Source organism: Sus scrofa, chromosome 8, assembly GCF_054392235.1.
Source record: "Sus scrofa isolate SSC_HxYL_T2T_F1_AM1 chromosome 8, Sscrofa_HxYL_maternal_Yorkshire_Landrace_v2.0, whole genome shotgun sequence".
NCBI lineage: Eukaryota > Metazoa > Chordata > Mammalia > Artiodactyla > Suidae > Sus > Sus scrofa.
In genome coordinates, this window is record NC_139390.1 from 55,997,501 (window position 1) to 56,008,921 (window position 11,421).

Sequence of the window (11,421 nt, forward strand, 5' to 3'; positions counted from 1 at the left end):
AGAGGGAATGGAAGCATCTTCCCCATGGTTGTACAATGATACATGTCCTTCAGAGTCCCTGAGAAAAAAAGGAATACAAGGCAAGATTTTGTCCGTGGAGGGAAGGGGGGGGGGGGGGGAGAACAGAGGCTCCAGACTTTGGATCTCTTGGCACAGGGGCCTCCTGCGCCGTATGGAAAGGACTGTTCCTAGGGTGCTCTCAGAATGGGATTTCTGGGTCCCACGAACCTTGTGTGTTGGACAAAGAGGCAGAAAGAGGGGTTCCCGGCTGGAAAGCCCAAACCACAGCTCTTCAGATGGGTAGGGAAGGGCAGACAGACTTCCGGCCCCAAGCAGTGATCTGGACCTCCAGAGGCCTTAGGACGACTTCACTGAGAACACGCAGAATCCGACCCAGCCACAGCGTCCTCTATACCTAGCTCTGTTTCACTTTCTCTGTCTCTCTCCCCTCCTCCTCTTTCTCCCTCTGATTCTGCCTCTCACTGTCTGCCTATCCTCCGTCCCTCCCTGTCTGTCTCTGTCTCTCTCCCTCACAAGCACACCACCGCGGGTCCCCCCCCTCCCCCCCCTTCTTTCTCCCCCCCCCCCCCCCCCCCCCGGCATATGCTATTATCCTTTTCCTTAAGACTGTGATTTACATGCCATGGAGTCTCCCTTCCCCAGGGAAACCTACAGTGCCTTTGTCCTTAAAAGAGGCAGGGGATGGTGGGGCTGAGGGCAGACATTATTTGAACAGGTGTGAGGACATACATAGGTCTACTGCCTCGGACTGAGGCCATTCTGAAGCTTTTCGGGGGCGTGGGAGATCACACTGTTCCCGGTGCGTGCGTGTGTGTGTGTGTGTGTGTGTGCGCGCGCGCGTGCAGGTGTGTGGGGAGGGAACCCGAATGGGGCACCCCCAGACCGACCGCTTCGGCTTTGGCGCTGGCATGTGGAGGATCTGGAATCCAGGGCCCTCTGGAAAGGACGGATGTGAGACGGACACCCTCTTCTTCCCGTCTTGAAAGCAGGAGAAAAACCTTCCTCTAGAAGCCCAAGTTCAAAGCCAGCTGTTTCAAGGAACGTCTGCCTCTGGCAAGGGGGAGGGGGAGGGCGAGGGCGAGGGGGCGGCCTGGAGGCAGCCTGGAGCACCCACGGCATGCATTCAGAAACCTCGTGCATCTCTCTTCCGGTGCTATCTTTGGGGGGACGTGGTACTCTTGGGCAAGTCCTCCGAACGATAGTGGAAACAAACATCTGTCTTCTCTCCCACACCTGGTGAATGCAGACAGACACACTGGAAGAGCACCCACCCTCCCTTTTCCCCCAAAGGACTCTTGTCACTGTACAGACGGGGGGGGGGGGGGGTGGCCCACGGGGGTGTCACACGCAGTCTTGGTGGCTCGTCTATGTTTCCAATCCGCCCAGGCAGTGCAGGCGGCCACCACTGCTGCTGCCACCTCTCACCGATCGTTCATCCTGTCCGTCAGTGCTATGACAGCACTAAGCTCTTCAGGGAGAAAATGCTCCCTGCCTTTCCTCTCGGAGGGCACACTGAGGGCACCCACTCCCATTAACAAAGTTTATTCACCTTGACAGGAAGAAAAGAGCTTGGGGTTTTTCACACCGCTGCAGATGACACTTTCCTACCGACTCTGGAATTCTCTTGCTCATTCTCCGGTGGGCCCGCCCCCCCATTTCAGGAGAGGGTGTTTGGTTCTGGGTTGGGGTGCGTGTGTGCGCGCGCGTGTGTGTGTGTGTGCGTGTGGGTGTGTCTGTGTCTTGCTTTTTCATTTTATTGGAATACAGTTGACTGACAAAGTTGTATGAACTTACAGGGTTGTTTCTGGGTGTTCGTCATGGCAGTGAAAGGAAACACCAGGATTTCCCTAGAAAGCCATCCCGTTCACCTGATCGGTGGCATGGAGGACATTCACATCCTCCTTGAGTTTCGCATTTGAAAGTGAGGGGCGGGTGCGTGCAGCAGGTCCCCCACCCCCACCCCACCCCGCGCCCCGAACGTGCCTCCCGCAGTGGCACTAGGAGTGTGTGCAATGAAAGGGACAGGACACCAGACACCAGAGGACCATTCTGACCCTCCTTTCCTTCTCTCTTCAGAAAGCAGGAAATAAATCTCTTGGGTGAAAGAAAAGTGTGCTCCCTGCCACGAAATTTGGGGGGGGGGGGTGTCGGGTTGGCGATAAGGACTTCACTGCTCCCATGGCTCCTGCAATGTTCACGAATCCTCCAAATCCTCAAGGCAAGATGGTTCACAACCAATACATGAGCGAGCTGTCAGAGACACCAGGGACTGAAACACTCCGTATTAGGGAGGGGTCCTCACTCACTTTCATGCAAAGGCAGCCACAACAGCAGCCTTTTCAAAGATGGCTGCAGGCAAGGGGGTGGGGGAGATGATGGAGAAAGTGGTGGTGGCGGCGGCGGCGGCGGCGGCGGCGGCGTGGCAGACTTGGATCACGTCCATTATGTTCATTCAACAAACAGTCGGGGCGATGGGAGAATGGCCGCTTGGTGGTCTGGGTTTCTCCAGGCTCCCTGGCCCACTCCCTGCCCCACACCCCCAACCCCCCACACCCCCTTGGACATGGGCAGGAAGGTTTCTAGAGAAGGCAGTGCCTGACCTGCTGGCTCTGTCACCCTGGGGGGAGAACATTTCGGAGAGTCGCCAGAGGCTTCAGACTTCCTACCCCTCTCCCTCCCCCACTCTGAACCCTGGTAACTAGACTTCATTCAACCGACACTTAGGATGGGTCATCCAACTGTTCTCTCATGAAGGAAGGAAGGAAGGAAGGAAGGAAAGAAGGAAGGAAGGTCGGTCGGTGGGTAGGTGGGTGTGTTTTCTGCGTGGGGTGAAGCCTTCCCTCCCTCGATGCAAGCCTGATATCCTCACCTGTCACAGAGACTGGACCCCTAAAAAACTACTGTGTCCGGTTTTCTCCCATTTAGGGGGTTCCAGAGTGTGTGTGTGTGTGCGTGTGCGTGTGCGTGTGCGTGTGTGCGTGCGTGCGTGCGTGCGTGTGTGTGTGTGTGTGTGTGTGTGTTGAGGGCCACACCCACGGCATATGGAGGTTCCCAGATGACGGATCGAATCGGAGGCTTTAGCTGCTGACCTCCTACACCACAGAAACAGGAATGCCAGGTCCGAGCCGCGTCTGGGACCAACACCACAGCTCACGGCAACACCGGATCCTTTACCCACTGAGCGAGGTGGACAGGCATCGAACCTGCAACCTCATGGTTCCTGGTCGGACTCATTTCCACTGCGCCATGGCGGGAACTCTGCTTTGTGGTTTTGGCGTTTGGATTCCAGAAGGTGGCGTAGGGGTCCCTGTTCGTCGTCTATTGGATAGAGACTCTTTTGTGTGTGTATATGTTCATCCCATCCTCCTCATGGATCCCTCTCCCCCGCCCTCATGATTTCTTTTCCCCCCTCTGCTTTTTAGGGCTGCCCTCGTGGCATATGGAAGTTCCCAAGCGAGGGGTTGAATCGGAGCTACGGCTGCTGGCCTACGCCACAGGCACAGCCATGTGGGATCCGAGCCGCGTCTGCGACCGACACCACAGCTCACGGCACTGCCTGCCGGATCCTTACCGCCCCCCTGAGCGAGGCCAGGGATCGAACCCACACCCTTCCCTGCAAAGGTTCCTCGTCGGATGCGCTTCCATGGTGCCACGACAGGAACTCCCCCGTGATGGTTTTTTTTCACGCTGGTGTTCCCACCCACAAGGAAGGAATGGCCCAATATTCTGGAATCACCTAGAGGGGAAAAGACGCTGAAAAAGAACGGAGGGATAGATGGATGTAGATGGATCACTGAATCCCCTTGACTGTACACCTGAAACGAACACAACATTGTAAGCAAGCCCACTGTATGCCGAGCTAAAGCAACAACAACAACCAACAACCACAACAACCACAACAAACTTACATCTTAAAAAAAAAAAAAAAAAAAAAAAAAAAGATGTCCCCTGCAGTTCCCATCAGGGCTCAGCGGTAATGAACCCGACTAGGATCCGTGAGGATGTGGGTTCGATCCCTCCCCTGGCCTCGCTTGGTGGGTTAAGGATCCCGCGTTGCTGTGGCTGTGGGGTAGGCCCGCAGCTACAGCTCTGATTCGACCGTGAGTCTGGGAACTTCCATAGGGCTGGGGCGTGGGCATTAAAAAAAGATATACTATATGCATACTATATACATATGTAGGAGTTCCCGTCATGGCTGGACGAATCCGACTAGGAGGCCTGAGGGTGCGGGTTCGATCCCTGGCCTCGCTCGTTGGGTTCAGGATCGGGTGTTGCCGTGAGCTCTGGTGTAGGTCGCAGACAGGGCTCGGATCCCGCGTTGTGCTGGCTCTGGTGTAGGCCGGTGGCTACGGCTCCGATTGGACCCCTAGCCTGGGAACCTCCATGTGCCATGGGTGCAGCCCTAGAAACAGAAAATAACTACGTGTGTGTGTGTGTGTGTGTGTGTGTGTGTGTGTGTGTGTGTGTATACAGATAGATATAGATATATAGATATAGATATATCACCTAAAGGCCCAGGACTAGAGAAAGCATTGGGTCATTAGGATCTAAGAATCTTCTCCCCGCCCCCCAAATCCATCCATCCATCCATCCATCCAACCCACCCTCCCTCCCTCCCTCCCTCCCTCCCTCTCTCCATCTTTCACTTTTCCTGATAAAGACAAAGGGACAAAAATTGTTTGTTTGGTTGTTTCTTTGTTTGTTCGTTTTTTTCTCAAAAGTTGTACATCTACTTTGTAACTTATACCTCTGTCAGAGGGATGGAGAATCCTTGACCTTTTCCTCCCTACCCAAATCCTTCCAGAAATCAGAAACTCAGTGGCTGGAAAACTGGACTGGATCCTGAAGTTTTTCCAGTTGCCTTCCATCTCTGGCTACAACTCTCTTCATCAGCGTTTCCCATTTTCTCCCACCCTTTGGACCTGGCATCCTTGCGGATGAGAACACGTATCGCTTGTCCCGAGGCCCTGAAAACGGAAGCCCGTGGAGTCCCTCGATGAACACATCAGAGAAATGGTCTCTGAGAGTGAAACCATCACCCTGTGTTCATTTCTCTAAGAGCCCCTCGGAAAGTTGGCCCCAACACCTGACGGCATTCTCAGAGGGGCCTTTCAAAAGACTGAAGGGGCGTTCCCGTCATGGCTCCGTGGTGAGCGAATCCGACTAGGAACCGTGAGGTTGTGGGTTCGATCCCTGCCCTCACTCAGTGGGTTAAGGATCCAGCGTTGCCGTGAGCTGTGGTGTCGGTCGCAGACACGGCTCAGATCCCACGTTGCTGTGGCTCTGGCGTAGGCTGGCAGCTATGGCTCCGATTCGACCCCTAGCCTGGGAACCTCCATATGCCATGGGAGCGGCCCAAGAAATGGCAAAAAGACAAAACAAACAAACAAACAAACAAACCGAGAAAACAAAAGACTGAAGGGACTTTCCCCTCTCCCTCTCTCTTCCCTCTGTCTCTCTCTGTCTCACTCACTGTCTCTGTCTGTCTCTCTGTGTCTCTCTCACACGTACACGCACACACACACAGAGTCACCGGCTCCGTTCTTCATATGTAACAGTTTGAAAGTTCCAGGAAAGTTTGGCAGCCCAAACCGGCCTTGGTACTCCAGCTCCAATTAAGTCTCAGAGACAGAGTTTTGGGTGAAGCATAAAGAACAGCTTTATTGCTTTGCCAGGCTAAGGAGGCCACAGCAGGCTAAGGACCTCAAAACTGTGTCCTCCCTTGAGAGGGGATAGCAAGGGGTTCTATAGGTTTAGCTTAATGGTGGGCATGGGGGTGGCGGAGCTGTCTAGAAGCATCAGGGTGCTTGCATTCTCCCTGGATAGGAGATTAGGATAGACCATTTCAAAGTCATCAAGGCTGGAGTCAGGTGGTCCATGGAATGTTTCTAGTGTCTTTGGGGTTATGGCATTTTGACCTTCTCTCCGGAGTGAAGATTGCTCATCCACGGGGTGGGGGGGGGGGCGCAATCCTTAGGGAGTGTTTCAAGGGTAGAGAAAACACCAGGTTCACTACAACTCTGACTCGACAGTAGTCATTAGTCATAAGTTCGTGGGCCAAGGCAAGCCATAACCTAATGGAGACTATTTCAAAGTAGCTTTTAGCTGTAACAATGTCTCTGGCTCCAACACACCAGCACTCCCGGGCTTGAGCTTGGTTTCAGTTTCAGAGGAGGGAACTCTGGCTCCAAGGATTAACCCCTTCGTTCCTTTGGTTTCTGTGGGCCTGGTTCGGGGAGCCCATCCACATCACCGCCTTTTGAGAGGCCATCTGACAACTGTTTCACCAAAGCGACGTCATCTCAAAACAAGGAAACCAGTTCCATAAATGGAGGATCTCTCCCTTCCCCCTCCCTCCCTCTCCTTCTCACTCTCCTCTACCCACAGCTCATGGCAACGTGGGATTCGTAACCCAGTGAGCGAGGCTGAGCATGGAACCTGCCACCTCATGGTTCCTAGTTGCATTTATTTCCACTTCTGCACCACGATGGGACCTCCCCAGCTCAGTTTTTCACACGTGAGGTTTCCCGGGACGTTTCGGAGGAGGCGGACCCCAAACGTGTCTCCATGCCCTGTGTGGGTGATTCCTGTGAGGTAAAATGACTTAAGGACCGGCCCACACCAAAGGGACACTCTGGCCCTCCTTTCTGGCCCCCAGACAGCAGGAGATGAAAATCTCCTCCTCGTGCAAAGGAAGATGGCAAGTGAAGATGTCCATTCCCACACCAAGGCCAACATGCTCCAGAAGTTTTGCGGGGTTTCCCGGGTTGGGAAATGGCGGGGGCTCCTTTGGCCTGACACGAGGCGAGTTTCGTGCACACATCCTCCCCCACCCCCCTCCATGCAGTCTGCGAGGGGCAGCCTGAGGGTAGGGAAATTGGGGAAAGAGGGGAAAAAAAACACTTTCCCTAAAGAGAAGCTCCAGGAAAAGTCACCACCTCTGACTTGACTGGAGAGTTTCTGCATTTGAATGAAGTGATTGAACCCAGGCCCTGAGGCCTGGATCTTCCTGATCTCCCCTCCCCCCCTTCCCGGGCGTGAGTCCAGGCGATTTGGGAAGCGAGAGGCGGCGCAGCAGGGATGGCGGCCGGGGGTGGGGGGTGGGGCGGGCAGCTGGGGCCGGGAGTGGGGGGGTGCGGGACTAATGAACCAGCGCCTGCCTGCCTGCCTGCCTGCCTGCCTGCCTGCCTGCCTGAACGAGCCCCTCCCCTCCCCCCCCACCCCCTCCCCACGCCCACCCGCCTGAGGGCGGGGATGGGGCCTGAGAGCTACGGGAAACTTCTTTGCTAGCTACTTGTCAGGGAGTGATCCCAGCTCAAAGTCCCTTTGCTTATTTCGGAACAAGGTCTGAGTCTCAGCTAGTACAGAGTTTCTGAATGTCTCGGCACATGGACTGGCCTGCACCAAACAAGCAGACAGGAAGAAAAATGAACACACAGAAACCCAGCTGGTCTCCTTCTCCCAGAGTCTCTCTTGGAGAAATTACCTTAAGCTCAGTGACTTTGCCCCGTCTCCCTCTGGTGCAAAGCCATCCCTGGAGGAGCCAGGTCTTACATGAGCAGGGCAGGGCAGGGCAGCACCACCCAGGTGAGCTGGAGAGTGGAGAGTCAAGTTGATAGATACCCCAAATGTGGCTGGCCAGGGGTCTGGGTTAGCATTCCGTGTGAACTCACACACCCAGGCACCTAGCACCGATTTCCCCATGTTCTTCCGACCGTGATTCTCACTCTTCTTCTGTCCCCCCCCCCCCCCCACCTTCGGCTTTTTGCCTTTTCTAGGGCCGCTCCTGCGGCATATGGAAGTTCCCCTGCCAGGGGTCCAATCGGAGCTGTAGCCGCTGGCCTACACCAGAGCCACAGCAACGCGGGATCTGAGCCACATCTGCAACCTGCACCACAGCTCACGGCAATGCTGGATCCTTAACCCACTGAGCAAGGCCAGGGATGGAACCTGCAACCTCATGGTTCCTAGTCAGATTCATTAACCACTGAGCCACAATGGGAACTCTGACTCTCCCTCTTCCCTGCCTGATACCTTAAGAGCCTGATCGTTTGTGGGGAAATGAAATCCCAGCTGGCAAGAGCCACCTTATCTTCCCAGCACACGAGAAAAGAATAGGCGCAGGCTCACATCCATCTTATGTTTCTATGCCTTGCCCTGGCCCCACCGTTTCAGAAAGCTGTGTCCCTCCACCTGTCAAAAGCCAAAGCCCAGGAGTTCCCGTCGTGGAATAGTGGAAAGGAATCCAACCAGGAACCATGAGGTTGCAGGTTCGATCCCAGGCCTTCCACAGTGGGTTTAGGATCTGGTGGCATCACCTTGCGCTGCGGTGTAGGTTGCAGACGCAGCTTGGATATGATGGTGCTTGTGACTGTGGCATACGCCCCAGCAGTTGTAGGTCTGATTCGGCCCCTAGCCCGGGAACCTCCATATGATGCGGGGGGGGGGGGGGGGTAGGGGGTAGGGGGAGGCTGCAGCCAAAGCCCAAGGAAGAAAGACAATCAGAATGTTGCGTGGAACTCCTGGAGACTTAACAGCCACCACCAGTCATGACCATGGCTGTCAACCGACACCAGAGCCAAAGAAATGTCGGATCAAATAGGAACCTGCCACTTACACCAGTACTCACCACAATGCAGGACCACAAAAACAAAGGAACAAGAAACCAAAACTAAATAATTGCCCAGGAGCAGCAGGTGCAGGAAAACCATGCTGACTCTCACCCCCCAGAAGCCAGAGGTAACCTATTTATCACCCCACACGCACACACCTCAGCACCACCAGCACCAGCACCCCACCCCCCCACCCCAGGATCGAATCTGCATCCTCGTGGGTGCTCCTCAGCTTTGTTACCAATGAGCCACAATGGGATCTCCCCAATCCAGGTTTTTATGTTTCTTTTTTTTTTTTTTTTTTTACCCTTGCTTTCTTCGGGTGGCACTCACGGCACACGGAGGTTCCCAGGCTAGGGAATCAGAGCTTGAGCCACTGGCCTACACCACAGACACAGCAACACCAGGTCCGATCTGTGTCTGCAACCTACACCACAGTTCAGGGCAATGCCAGATCTTTCACCCACTGAGCGAGGCCAGGGATCAAACCAGCACTCTCATGGATGCTAGTCAGATTCCTACCTGCTGAGTCACAATGGGAACTCCACTAAATACATAAATTTTTTCAAAGAGAGAGAGAGAGGGAGGGAGAGTGTGTGTGTGTGTGTGTGTGTGAGAGAGAGAGAGAGAGAGAGAGAGAGAGAGAGAGAGAAGGTCTGGTATCACTTGGGGAAAAATAAAATTATGCTTGGAGAAAAATATCTGTCCCTAGAGATCATTCACAATGGCTTGCTCTGCCTGTTCATTTCTCTCTTTCTTCCCTTTTCTTTTTTCCTTCCTTTTCTTTTCCTTTCGCATCTGTCTGTGCCGTGTGTGTGTGTGTGTGTGTGTGTGTGTGTGTGTGTGTAGTCTTCTTTTAGGGCTTCACATGTGCCATTTTGTAGGTTCCCAGGTTAGGGGTCAATGCTAGTCGGGTTCGTTTCCACCGAGCCACAACGGGAATTCCTGCCTTGTGTTTCTTTATCTTTGTTCTGTTACTAGGTGCTAGGGATTCCTTTTTGTTAAGTCCAGTCACTTAAATAAGGGTGTTTGCAGGGTTGCCTAAAGCATCAAAAATGTATTTTCTCATTAAATATTGGAATGTGGGGAGTTCCTGTTGTGGCTCAGTGGTAACAAACCCGACTAGTATCCATGTATGCCGGTTCGAACCCTGGTTTGGGAACTTCCGTATGCCACAGTTATGGCTCTAAAAAATCCTCTCTCTCTCTCTCTCTCTCTCTCTCTCTCTCTCTCTCTCTCTCGATAATATACACATACACACACACATCCATACGTACATACCTATGTACACGTATACATATACATTGGAATTTGGTCTGCCATCGATGAGATGCTCCCTCTTTGTGTGTTGTTCATTTTGTTTTTTGTTTTTTAGGAGTGCACCCTTGGGATATGGAAGTTCCCTGGGCTAGGGGTCGAAGAATCGGAGCTGTAGCTGCTGGCCTGCACCTCAGCCAGAGCTATGCCCTGCCAGATCACCCGATCTGAGCTGAGCGGCCACGTCTGTCACCTACACCTACCTCCCCCTGAATGAAGACGTATTTTCAATACATCTCAAGTGGAGAAAAACTTGCTAAAAATCACTTTATTTGTCATGGAAACCATATCTTCTAGCAGACATGGCACAAAAGCCAGTGTTTATGGTCATCACACCACAGACATCAGAATTCCAAGCTTCTAGGGGTTTCTGGGGGCGGGGGGTGTGTCCCCAGGGCCTGTGGAAGTTCCATGCCCGCCGCCACTGCCACTGACTGCTGCCGCCCCTCTGCCACCACCCAGGGATCCTTCGCCCTGGGTGGGTGGGGGGAGGGAGAGGGTATCTCAGCAGAAACGATCTTATCTTACGGGGTTTATGGGTGGCTAGAAGCATGTGGTTCTGTTCATGTCATGCTCGAGGTTTCGGTTTTTGCCCTCCTACCTACCCAATGGTCGGCAGATGGAATTCTTCTGGTTTTCTCTGGCCATCCCTCTCCTCGAACTCACGGGTCCAGTTTTTCTCCCACATTTGACTTTTCCGGGAGATCCACAAAAGGAAGCGCCAACCCTTGACATCCACCGACAAGAGATCACCACCCTCTGCCCCTCTTTAGCCCCTTCTCATCCTCATGCCTGCCTGCACACATCGGAGACATTTCCAAGTGCCCAGGAGGATCCTTGGACCCTGACACCTCGAAATCTTCCCTGAGCAGCAGTGCTCGGGACTCAGACCTGGGGTTTATCACGGGCTCCAACCACGACCTTTGGTTTTCCTGGGCTGGGAGATCGGTTTCATGAGATGGAACCGGCTGCGGATTCAGCTTCTGGATCTGGAATGTGAAACGTTGTACACGACTTTTTTCAAGGCATGACTGTAGGGGAACGAAACCTTGCCCCCCCCCCCCCAACCCGCCACATCCCAGATGTCACATGAGCACGGGGAGGAATTCTGTGGAGCTGGAAACAACCATGACCCAAAAGAACACAGGAAGGAATTCCTGTCATGGCGCGGCGGAAACGAATCGGACTAGGAATCACGAGGTGGCAGGTTTGATCCCTGACCTCGCTCAGGGGTTTAAGGATCTGGCATTTTTCCGCGAGCTGTGGCATAAGGTCTCAGATGTGGCTCGGATCCCGCCGTTGCTGTGGCTGTGGCTCAGGCTAGCAGATGCAGCTCCGATTCAACACCAAGCGTGCGCGCGCGCGGGGTGGGGGGGGGGTGGGGGGGGAAGGGAAGCAAACCTCCTAAGAACGACGAAAGTGCAGTTAGGAAACAGAAAATGATGATCCCGGAAGTCCACTTGAATGTGGT